Source organism: Trachypithecus francoisi, unplaced genomic scaffold, assembly GCF_009764315.1.
Source record: "Trachypithecus francoisi isolate TF-2019V2 unplaced genomic scaffold, Tfra_2.0 Contig01461, whole genome shotgun sequence".
NCBI classification, from domain to species: Eukaryota; Metazoa; Chordata; class Mammalia; order Primates; family Cercopithecidae; genus Trachypithecus; species Trachypithecus francoisi.
This window is the reverse complement of record NW_022681433.1, coordinates 14,550,391-14,561,606: the sequence shown is the minus strand read 5'-3', so window position 1 is coordinate 14,561,606 and position 11,216 is coordinate 14,550,391.

Below are 11,216 nucleotides of genomic sequence, written 5' to 3'. Positions count from 1 at the left end.
GTAAAGAGAGTGTTCAATGCAGAGTTAGTGGAGGGTTGGAATGTGGTCGCTGGCTCTTCCTGGGCCGGAGGGAAGGGGGCGCTCTTGGGCAAATCGTTAAATTTTCATGAACCTCCATGTCTTTATCTGCCACGTGAGGATAATAACAGTCTTACAGGGTTGTCTAATTAAACACTCAGCATGTATACACAACATAGCCCCTGGACATAGGAGGAGTTGTCAGTGCTCTCCAATACACCCACCAGGAACACGCTTGTAGTGAAAGAATTGAGCTATTACTTCTTGAAACCAGGAGGAATGCATGCGTGAGGAACCGTGGGGGCATCTCAGTAAGAAGGTGTTAGATTTTACTATGGGCTTGTGTTATGTGATTTTGGGAAGAGTTCAAGAAAGCAAGGCCTTACTCTGGATTGGTTGCTGTAATTCTATGTGGAAGTGGCAGTAATTCTATGATTGGGTATCTTAATAAGTCTTATTTAGAAGGGGTCAAGACTAGACAGAGGCTAAAGCCATGAATGATAAAGAAGCAGCAGTCACACATATTTGTCATTTTTGTGGTTTAGTCAATGCCCAAATTTTGTCCGTGTTCAGACAAAATTATGACGTGGTCTTGTTTTTGTTTTGATCATGGTTACAGAATGCTCTTGTCTGACTTTGGTGTTCTGTGAAATTGTTTTCATTCGACAGAACACCATGGTCCAGAAAAGTTCTTAGCAACACCAAGGCCCAGCTGATAGTTCCAGCACCTGGATGTCAGAGCTGCTTTCTCTTCCTCAGCACTCCTTCAATGACAGTTATGTCACTGAATGTAGAGTTAAACGTCTTTGGTTTGAGTCCTAATATCTACTTAGTAGCTGGTAGACTTGGACTTGCCACTTAATCTTCTCAGCTTCTTCAAATCAGCATTTATGAAGCACTTGTTATGAGTTTCAAACAATGGAGCATGAATATTGGAAAGAAGATATACAAACACGAGTAAGATATAGTTTGCAAGGAAGACGTAATATTTTAAATTGTAGTACTTTGTGCTAAGAACGAGATTATTTTAAATGGCACTTAGAAGATATCTTTTTTTTTTGAGGTGGAGTCTCGCTGTGTCTCCCAGGCCGGAGTGCAGTGACAGGATCTTGGCTCACTGCAACCTCCGCCTTCCGGGTTCAAGCAATTATCCTGCCTCGGCCTCCTGAGTAGCTGGGGTTACAGGCGTGCGCCACCACGCCCGGCTAATTGTTGCATTTTTCGTAGAGGCAGGGTTTCACCATGTTGACCAGGATGATCTTGAACTCCTGACCACAGGTGACCTGCTCGCCTCAGCCTCCCAAAGTGCTCGGATTACAGGCATGCGCCACTGCGCCTGGCTGAAGATGTCCTTTCTTATGGGGCAAAAATAATTAGCGTCCAATATACTTCCACGCTTTGCATTCCTACTCTTCCACATGAAGAAGAAAGCCAGGTCTTCTTAATGAGTTCTGCTGCTGATCTCTATGGTGACAACAGTCATTATGGAAGCCTTTCTTTTTTTTTCAAGTAATATTAAGTGCTTCAGTATGTATTAAAGAAGCCTTGACTCTTTTGTCACTCTATTGGGCACAGTGGAGTAAAATTCTAAAACCAAGTATATGGAAACCATCAAGACCTGTCACTCCCATTTCTCCACAGCTATGGTTGCTCCTCACAGACTCCCACTCCAGCCTTCTTCCTTCAAAGACTCTGAGAGAAGAAATAAAAAATAAAAGCAAGTGCGCAAGGAGCAGTGGCCATTCACCAGACATAATCTCCCTGGCCGTGTTTCTGAAATGTAGATCAAGAGGCGTATTCTTTGGGAAAGGAGTCTCCAGGATTTTGAAATCTTATGTGTTCATTTAAATGACCTAGAAATTTTAATGTTAGCATATTATGAATTGTCTTGTAATCAAGTACTGACATTTTATGTCAGTGTCTATATTTGTATTTCTGCTTATGGTCACATTGGCTCCAAGCAGCCATACCTAAATGATGTCCGACTAATGAGAAAATAAGTGGACTAAATATGTAAATGATATGCCCAAACTAAGTGAAGTCCAAACAATGTCATATCATGCTGTTCAAGAGAAGTTTCCATAGTATTCCAATAAGAGGTATGGATGGGAGACTTAAGTCATCGCCTTACACACAAATAGACATACTGAACTCAGAAGAACACATACTGTGCTGGGCAGTGCCATGGTCAAGTGGCAAAAGCCAAAATGGAATAGAGTAGCTGTGAGATTTTGTTGGTTTCAAGAAGAAAGTGACTTGTTTACTTCTGATCAAATCAGCAAAGTAAGATGTGATGAAAAGATTTCAGTTATACCAATTACTGCTTAGTAGATGATTGTCAAAATGGCTCTGATAAGAGTAATGTGATACAACTCCAAGCACAAATTGCTGAAGGAAAATGTGATCTAATCATATGACTTGGTCAATAAGTTTCCAAAATAGGCCTCAGTAGGTCTTATCTACTTGAGAATTTCATAACCTGATGTCAGCCTTGTCTTTCTTGACCTCTGTTGCTTTGGACATTGTGAAATAGATTTCTCCTTCTGGAAATATTTTCCCCCCTTGGGTTCCATAACCTGACTGTCTTCCTGCTTCCCTGAGAGCTCCACCTCAGTTTCCTCTGTGAGCTTGCTTCTCGGATGGTGCTGTGCCTCAGGCCCTATCTCAGCTCTGACCTCTTCCCAGTCAATTTCGTATGCACTTATGATCAGCTACCACAATTATGCTGACCATTTCCAAATCTCTTATCTCAAGCCCACCCTCTTCTCTTGAACTTAACACCCAGAACTTCCTTTTATTTGTATTAAAAACAAAAGCAAAAAACAAAAATAAAAAAACCCAAACCCCACAAAACTGTACACTTTAAATGTATAAAGCAGATATCATTTTCCTCATACATCTGATACCCTTTCATAATCTTTGTTTCAGTCAGTAACATCACCTGTCCAGTTGACAGATATGGAGACTTTGGACTCATCCCTGACTTTTTGATCATTAAATGCATTGCAAATATTTTACATCATAAATAGAATTAATATGATCTATACCTTTTTCAGGTGTGTGGCTGTAAGGAAAGTAGGTCCCTGCTTTAGTAGCATTCAGACTGAACATCTCTTTTTTGGCTTGGCTAAGGTGATGGGCTCTGTCTTGCTATTGGCCTATTGCTGAGTGGCTTTTGAAAGTTGCTGGAGAGGTGAACAAAATGCAAAGCGATCAAGGAGTTCCCTTGTAAATCAGAACTCCTGACCCTTTCCCTCTAAGGTCTCAAGTTATTACAACACTTCTGATGGCCTGGGATGGCCCTAAGAAGGCTCAGTTGTCAGAAATGTACAATAACAGCCCTCGAGGAGAAATCCACCACGGTGGTGGTGACGGTGGTGGTGGAGTTGGTGGTGGTGTCTTATCCTGAGGGAGGGTCAGTGAGGAACAGAGTCACGTGATTGCACCACAACCTGATCTGCCACCTTGGACCCTGAGGTTCGTTGAGAGAAATGGCTGATTAACTGTAAATACAACTATCTGTCACTAGAGTTGTAACCAGGAATCTGGTGTCCCATGGTGTGGAGTACCCATTGCTACAACCTTTATGCCTGGGAGCTGAACATCTTGTTTCTGGTACCAGCCTCACCAGAGCAGTGGTTGGAACCTTAGGCAGAGTGACTGGACTTCTCAGTTTCTTTTCTGCCCAATGATGGTAAACAGGACTACCTCATTTGCACTAAGTAAGCTCCTGGAGGATTTTACTTTTCAAGGAAGGAAGAGCTCAGAGAATGAAGAACGCACTTCTTACAAGCAGTAGGATGGAAGCTCAAATTTGATTTGTCTGTGTAGTGATTTAAATTTGGCTTATTTCCGGCTGGGCGCGGTGGCTCATGCCTGTAATCCCAGCACTTTGGGAGGCCGAGGTAGGCGGATCACAAGGTCAGGAGAGCGAGACCACCCTGGCTAACACAGTGAAACCCCGTCTCTATTAAAAATACAAAAAATTAGCTGGGCATGGTGGCGGGCGCCTGTAGTCCCAGCTACTCAGGAGACTGAGGCAGAAGAATGGCGTGAACCCAGGAGGCGGAGGTTGCAGTGAGCTGAGATCGCACCACTGCACTCCAGCCTGGGCGACAGAACCAGACTTTGTCTCAAAAAAAAAAAAAAAAATTTTTTTTTGGCTTATTTCCTATAGCAGCAGGTAAAAGCTCCTAGAACAGGGGATGGTAATTGGTGGGTATTCAATAATGTGTGGATTTGAATCTCACTTATGCTTAATCAGACACACCTCGTACTATCTTTGAGAAATTATAAAGCACAACCTGGCCACCACTCCAAACTGACATTTCCCCTGCAGAAGAGTCAGTCCAACCTTAACGGGCTTGGGAATAGCAGGAAGAAAGGGTTTAAAGCCAGCGAGTAACTTAAAGTCCCATGCATGTGACTTCACAATATAGCCCTTGTTTAGAAGGTTAGCCCACCTGTTTCCACCTCCAGCTCCTTACCCTTACGCCATGCCACCACTCTTTCTCACTTGCATTGCTGCACTGTTTCCTACCTGGGCAATACAACATCTTCTGAAACTGTCAGTGGCCTCCCCACTTGAATTCAGAATAACATTCAACCTCCTCACCATGACCTGAAAGACCCCAAAGGATCTGGCCACATCTATTCTGCACCCTCAACCGGCCAAACTCCCTCCCACATCAGGATTGTCACACTGCTCCTTCCCTTCCTTTAGGTGTCAGGGGAAATGTCACCTTAAAGTATTCTCTTACTGTCACACCCAAAGCAGGAAAGTGCTATTCTCTAGCTCAATAGCTTCTTGTTTGATTTTTTTTGAACACTTCACATTCTATATTGTTTTATATATTTGTATGTTTGCCTTTTGTGGTCATCTGTGCCCTGTACTACAATGAAGCTCCATGGATGCAGGGACCATGGCTGACTCTTGTATGACTGTTTCATATCTAGAATTGGGGCTGGCATGCAGGAAATCTTAGTCAAATGGATGAAATGAGGTGGTTTTGTTCAGTACTCCTAAATTATGGAATTATACACCTTATCTGCCCATGGGAACCACAGAGAATAATTGTTTGATGTATTTATTTTTTTAAGAAGCTGAGTTTATGACAATAAGCTCTGTCTGGCTGAATCACTTAAAATACATGTGTATCAGAACATTCAGCAAACTATCATGACAAACAATATTGACATATGATATGTAATAACAGAAATGGAAAAGGTTTTATTTGTAAAACCAATCTAAAATGTGTCACTCCCAGACTAATTGTAATTCTATCTGAAATTTCATTCTCAATCAGAAAGAGGGACAAAAATGTCCAACCTTGCTAGTAATCAAATAAACACACACCAGGATAACAATTAAGGTATGATCGTTCACGTTCAAAATGAGCAAGTAGTTTGTTTTAAAGATAAAATTAGCTGGGCACAGTAGCTCATGCCTATAATCTCAACTATTTGGGAGGCTGAGGCAAGAGGATTGCTTGAGACAGGAGTTCCAGACTCGTCTGGGAAACATAATGCAACCCCATCTCTCAAACAAAACGAAACAAAACTGTATGTGTGTATATGTATACACATACATATGTGAACATATATATTCATTTGGCTAACCTGAGATAAAATGAACCAAGTGTCATATATTGCTAGTAAAAAGTGAATTAGTAAAACTTTTGTCAGAATTATAATTTAACAATATGCACTAAAATCATTATACGTTGTCGGCTCAGCAAGTCTTACTGACAAAATAATGGAAATTTTCATAGCAATTTAGCTATTTAGATTTTTATCAGGCTGTTTGCAATTTGAAAAGATCTAAATATATACCAAGATATAACTATAACTATGTATATATATAAACCACATGTTCTGTGACATGGAAAGAAAGAAGAAATATATAGATATACAATAATAGGGAACAGTGCATACATATGGTTGTATGTTGAGAAAGGTCGTTAGATTATTTTCATAGACTATTTAGTTACAATGAAAAATTTTCAGCCCATGATATTGAGTGTAAAAAAGGCAACAAAACATATTTGGCATAGCACATCCCAATTTAAAGAAATATATATATATATGTATAAATGCATAGAAAAAAGCCTATTAAGTAATATATCAAATGTTACTAACAATTGTCTCTGAGGGGTAGGATTATTAACAATTTTTGTTTGCATATTAAATACCATAGACAGTATGACTTTCTATATTGTCCACCTTTTTAGCAATGAATATATATTAATTTATAACCAGAAAAAGTTTAACTAAGAAGAAATGCGAGAGGAAAACAATAGAACAATTACATGCAAAGTCATTCCTACTTGTTAAAATGCTTTCGTCTCCTAAAACCTAGACCTTCTCAAAGGTTGGTACTTTCCAAGTGGTTCTACAAGCTTTAAGGCTGAATCAGCAGCGACATGGCAAAGTGACCTTCTGGGACGGTCATAGGTAGCCCAAGATAAGAGGATGGTGGATGTTAACTACTCACTAGCAGTCAAGAGTCCTTGATCTCGAAAAGTAAAGTCAAGAATGGAGAAATGACTGTTCTCAAGTGAAGGGAGGAACTGGGGGAACCTTTTGTACTGCCTGGATCAACCTATTTAAAACCAGATTCAGAATCAGTGAGACTCACGGCATGTGGAAATGTGCTAGTCCAGCCCCCTCACCCTACCCATAAGAAAACAAAAGCCACAGGTGAAATGACTGTGTTATCCGCCACGGAACACATTGCCCTGCCTTAGGCCTGTGCCCGGAGACTATGGCTGGGGTCCTCCCTGTAACCCAGTCCCTGCTACCACCCATCTGTCCACCTTCATTTTCCACCTTCTTTTTTTTTTTTTTTTTTTGAGACGGAGTTTCACTCTTGTTGTCCAGGCTGGAGTGCAATGGAGCAATCTTGGCTCACTGCAACCTCCGCCTCCGGGGCTCAAGTGATTCTCCTGCCTCAGCCTCCCGAATAGCTGGGATTACAGGCATGCACCACCACAGCTGGCTAATTTTGCATTTTTAGTAGAGATGGGGTTTCTCTATGTTGGTCCGGCTGGTCTTGAACTCTCAGCCTCAGGTGATCTGCCCAGCTCGGCCTTCCAAAGTGCTGGGATTACAGGTGTGACCCACCGTGCCTCGCCAGAAAGTGGAGTTTTTAAGGAGCAGTTTAAGGAGGCAGTTAAGAAACTTAAGTTTTGAGAAAGAGGAGCTCAAATTGCTGCTCACACCACAGGAGGGTAAAATGCCCTCTTATCTTTCCACTCCTGCAGCTGCTCCCATGTTACTCAGTTTTTACCACTGGTGTCCTCGAGGTCACTGCACTGCCCAGGGTTATGAAAACAGGACAGTCACCAACCAGCTCAGGGAGGGAGAGCTGCGTCCTTGGTTATCTTTAAATGAAGGGAGATGGAATTTGTCTGGTCAGCATTCATTCTAATCCTGATCAATTACGGTTCACTTTATTTCTATATCCCCGCAGCCCTGATGATAGATAGGTTTGCAATATGCAGGAAAGCTGTATGTAATCAGAGTGGAATCTACAAGTATTTCCTGCCATGCAACTTGTAAGAAAAGAAAAGAAAAGAAAAAAAAAAGGATCTGCAAGTATTCAGAACACAACTAAGCAAAACTCTCCAATTTTTCTTTTCTTTTTAAAAATTATTTTATTTGGTTAGGTGCGATGGCTCATGCCTGTAATCCCAGCACTTTGGGAGGCTGAGGCGGGCGGATCACGAGGTCAGGAGATCGATACCATCCTGGCTAACACGGTGAAACCCCGTTTCTACGAAAAATACAAAAAATTAGCCGGGCTTAGTGGTGGGCGCCTGTAGTCCCAGCTACTCGGGAGGCTGAGGCAGGAGAATGGTGTGAACCGGAGGAGTGGAGCTTGCAGTGAGCCGAGATGGTGCCACTGCACTCAAACAAACAAAAACAACATATATATATATATATAATATATAATTTTATTTATTTATTTCATTAGTTTTAAAATAAATAGAGACAAGATCTCACTATGTTGCCCAGGCTGGTTTCAAACTCCTGAGCTCAAGCGATTCTCCTGCCTGTGCCTCCCCAAGTGCTAGGATTACAGGCGTGAACCACCATGCCGGGCTGGCTTTTTCTTTTTAAAAAAATGTCCTTCCCCAAATAACCTGCTATCCCACACTATTCCCCATGTAATGTTCCACAAGCCGTGGCTGTGTCGAATTTTCCTGAAGACTCGAGAGTCAGTTTCCTAGGGCTGCAGTAACAAAGCACCACAGGCTGGGTGACCTACACAGCAGAAATGTATTCCCTCCAGTTCTGGAGGCCAGAAGACAGGAATCGAGTGTCACCAGGGTTAGTTCCTTCTGGAGAGTCTGAGGGAGAATCTATTCCACGGGCATCTCTTAGCTTCTGGTGGCTGCTGGCGATCCTTGACATCCTCTGGCTTGTAGCATCACTCCAGTCTCTGCCTCCATCATCACAGGGTATTCCTTCTGTGTGTCTGGGTCTCTGTGCCCCTCTTATAAAGACACCTGTCATATTGGATTGGGGCCCACTCTAATCCAGTATGACCTCATCTTCACTCATTATATCCTGTAATGACCCTATTTTGCAAATTTTTCAAATGAGGTCATATTCTAAGATACTGGGAGTTAGGACTTCATCATACTTTTTTGAGGACCACGATTCAACCATAACACCCGACATCTTCTATATTGGCTTTCTTTCTGATTCGATGGTTTACCAAGGGCAGGGAAGCAGGAGTGTTCTGCCCAGGTCCAGACAACAAGGAACAATTGTCTGTAAAGGATGTATAAATGTAATAAAAATGACTAAAGGATCCTCTGCTTTTTGTTATCTACTTGTGCCAGCAGTTCTAAACAATATCTATGAATAAAATAAGTACTCTCACCAAATCTGTTTGTTAGTTCTAAATAATTGCTGTGTGTGGTAGTTTAAAAATATATCTACAAATTTTTCCATACTCTTCCCTTCCAATTCCACTCACTTGAACGTGAGCTGGACTTAATATTTTTCTTTGGTAAGCAAAGGTGTTAGTTCACACATAACATATTACAGAATCTTTAAGTGAAAATTTATTATTTTTATTAATTGCTTTAAACTAAAGAAGGAATCAAGGAAACAAGCAAAAAATTAAGTATAACCATGAAATTATTTTTAGTAATTACTGAAAATAGTTTTATTGTTCACAGCCAAGGGGGTGTGGAAGAATGATTTGATATGGTTGTCAAATATGCTAGGCACTAGGCCACTGCTTTTACAGCATTGAAACTTGAGACTTAGAAAGAATTATCTGAGACAGTATAAAATGTCTCGTATCTAAAGAAGACCACCACATTTTCTTCATCATGACTCTTTCTGATGTCAGAGAGTTAGATCATCTAAAGACTGAAATTATATCCCTCCTTTAGCTGATGATAAATTCATGAAAGATTTCTTTTTTATTATTATTATACTTTAAGTTCTAGGGTACATGTGCATAACGTGCAGTTTTGTTACATATGTATACTTGTGCCATGTTGGTGTGCTACACCCATCAACTCGTCAGCACCCATCAACTCGTCCTTTACATCCGGTATAACTCCCAATGCAATCCCTCCCCCCTCCCCATAATAGGCCCCAGTGTGTGATGTTCCCCTTCCGGAGTCCAGGTGATCTCATTGTTCAGTTCCCACCTATGAGTGAGAACATGCGGTGTTTGGTTTTCTGCATGAAAGATTTCTTGAGAATCAACTATGTGCTTAGAACACATCTATGGACGAAACAGACTTAGGGAACGGAGACAGCAAACCAAAAGGTTAAAAGTAGCTGGGCAGGTGGCTCATACCTGTAATGCCAGAGACTTGGGAGGCTGAAGTTGGAGGATTGCCTGAAGCCAGGAGTTTGTCACCAGCCTAGGCAACATAGTGAGACCCCATCTCTTAAGGAAAAAAAAAAAAAAGGTTAGGGAAAAAAAGTCAAGAAAAGGACGTGAAGGATGTGCATGCTGGGGTGGGGTAGAGTGGGCAGGCTGTAGGATTATGCATTTGACGAGGGCAACTCTTGCTGAGGAGAGAGACTTGAGCGGAGACTTGCCGGAAGCCAGGCAGTTTTTCATGCAGATAGCTGGGAGAGCATTCCAGGAAGCAGAACAGTGAAGGTATGGCCTGTGTGGATGTGTACCTAGCATGCTGGAGGAAAGGCAAGGAAACCAATGCAGGTAGGAGCAAGAAGGAGAGGGGAGAAACTGCCCAGGAGGAGGGCATAAGCTTGGACGAGGCAGCGCTCTTCCATGGGGGATTGCCTGTAGGCCAACTGGGCTGACAGCCCTAAGGCCCCCACTCCCAGCAGCTGGGAAATGAGGCTTTAGCCCTGAAAAAAGGCTCAGGGCACCACTCCCAGCATCCCCTACAGAGCTGGATTTATAGGAGTCATTCCATTTGGATAGAGAGTTAAAGGACTGCCCAGGTTTGGAAGAGAAATTATATTTAAGCGGGGAGCGGGCGTGGTGGCTCATGTCTGTAATCCCAGCACTTTGGGAGGCCGAGGCGGGCAGATTGTTTGAGCCCTGGAGTAACATGGTGAAACCCAATCTCTAAAAAAAAAAAAAAAAAAATTAGCCAGGCATGGTGTATGTGCTTGTGGTTCCAGTTACTCGCAGGGCTGAGATGGGAGGACCATCTGAGGCCAGGGAGGTCAAGGCTGCAGTGAGCCGAGATGGCACCACTGCACTTCAGCCTGGGTGTCAGAGCGAAATCCTGTCTCAAAAAAAAGAGAGGGCTCACCCTCCTCCTCATCTATATCCTATAATTTGTTGCACAGCCTATTTGTTATCCTTAACTCAACTATTTAATTATTCCACACATTTCCTGGGAGTGGAGGATACACCCCCGGGACAGCCGTTGTTGGGTGTGGAGTTAAGATGCCCTTGGGGTCCCTGCCCCTCGCTCAGGGCTATGCTGACCATTCTGGTCTCTGCATTGAATGTGCCGTCAGTTTCTGCCCTCATCGTCATTGCCTTTTCTGTAGCCTCCTTTAATTTAAAAAAAAAAAAAAAAAAAAAGCCTGGCGTGGTGCCTCACGCCTGCAATCCCAGCACTTTGGAAGGCCGAGGCGGGCAGATCAGGAGGTCAGGAGATCGAGACCATCCTGGCTAACATGGTGAAACCCCCGTCTCTACTAAAAATACAAAAAATTCGCCTGGCGGGCGCCTGCAGTCC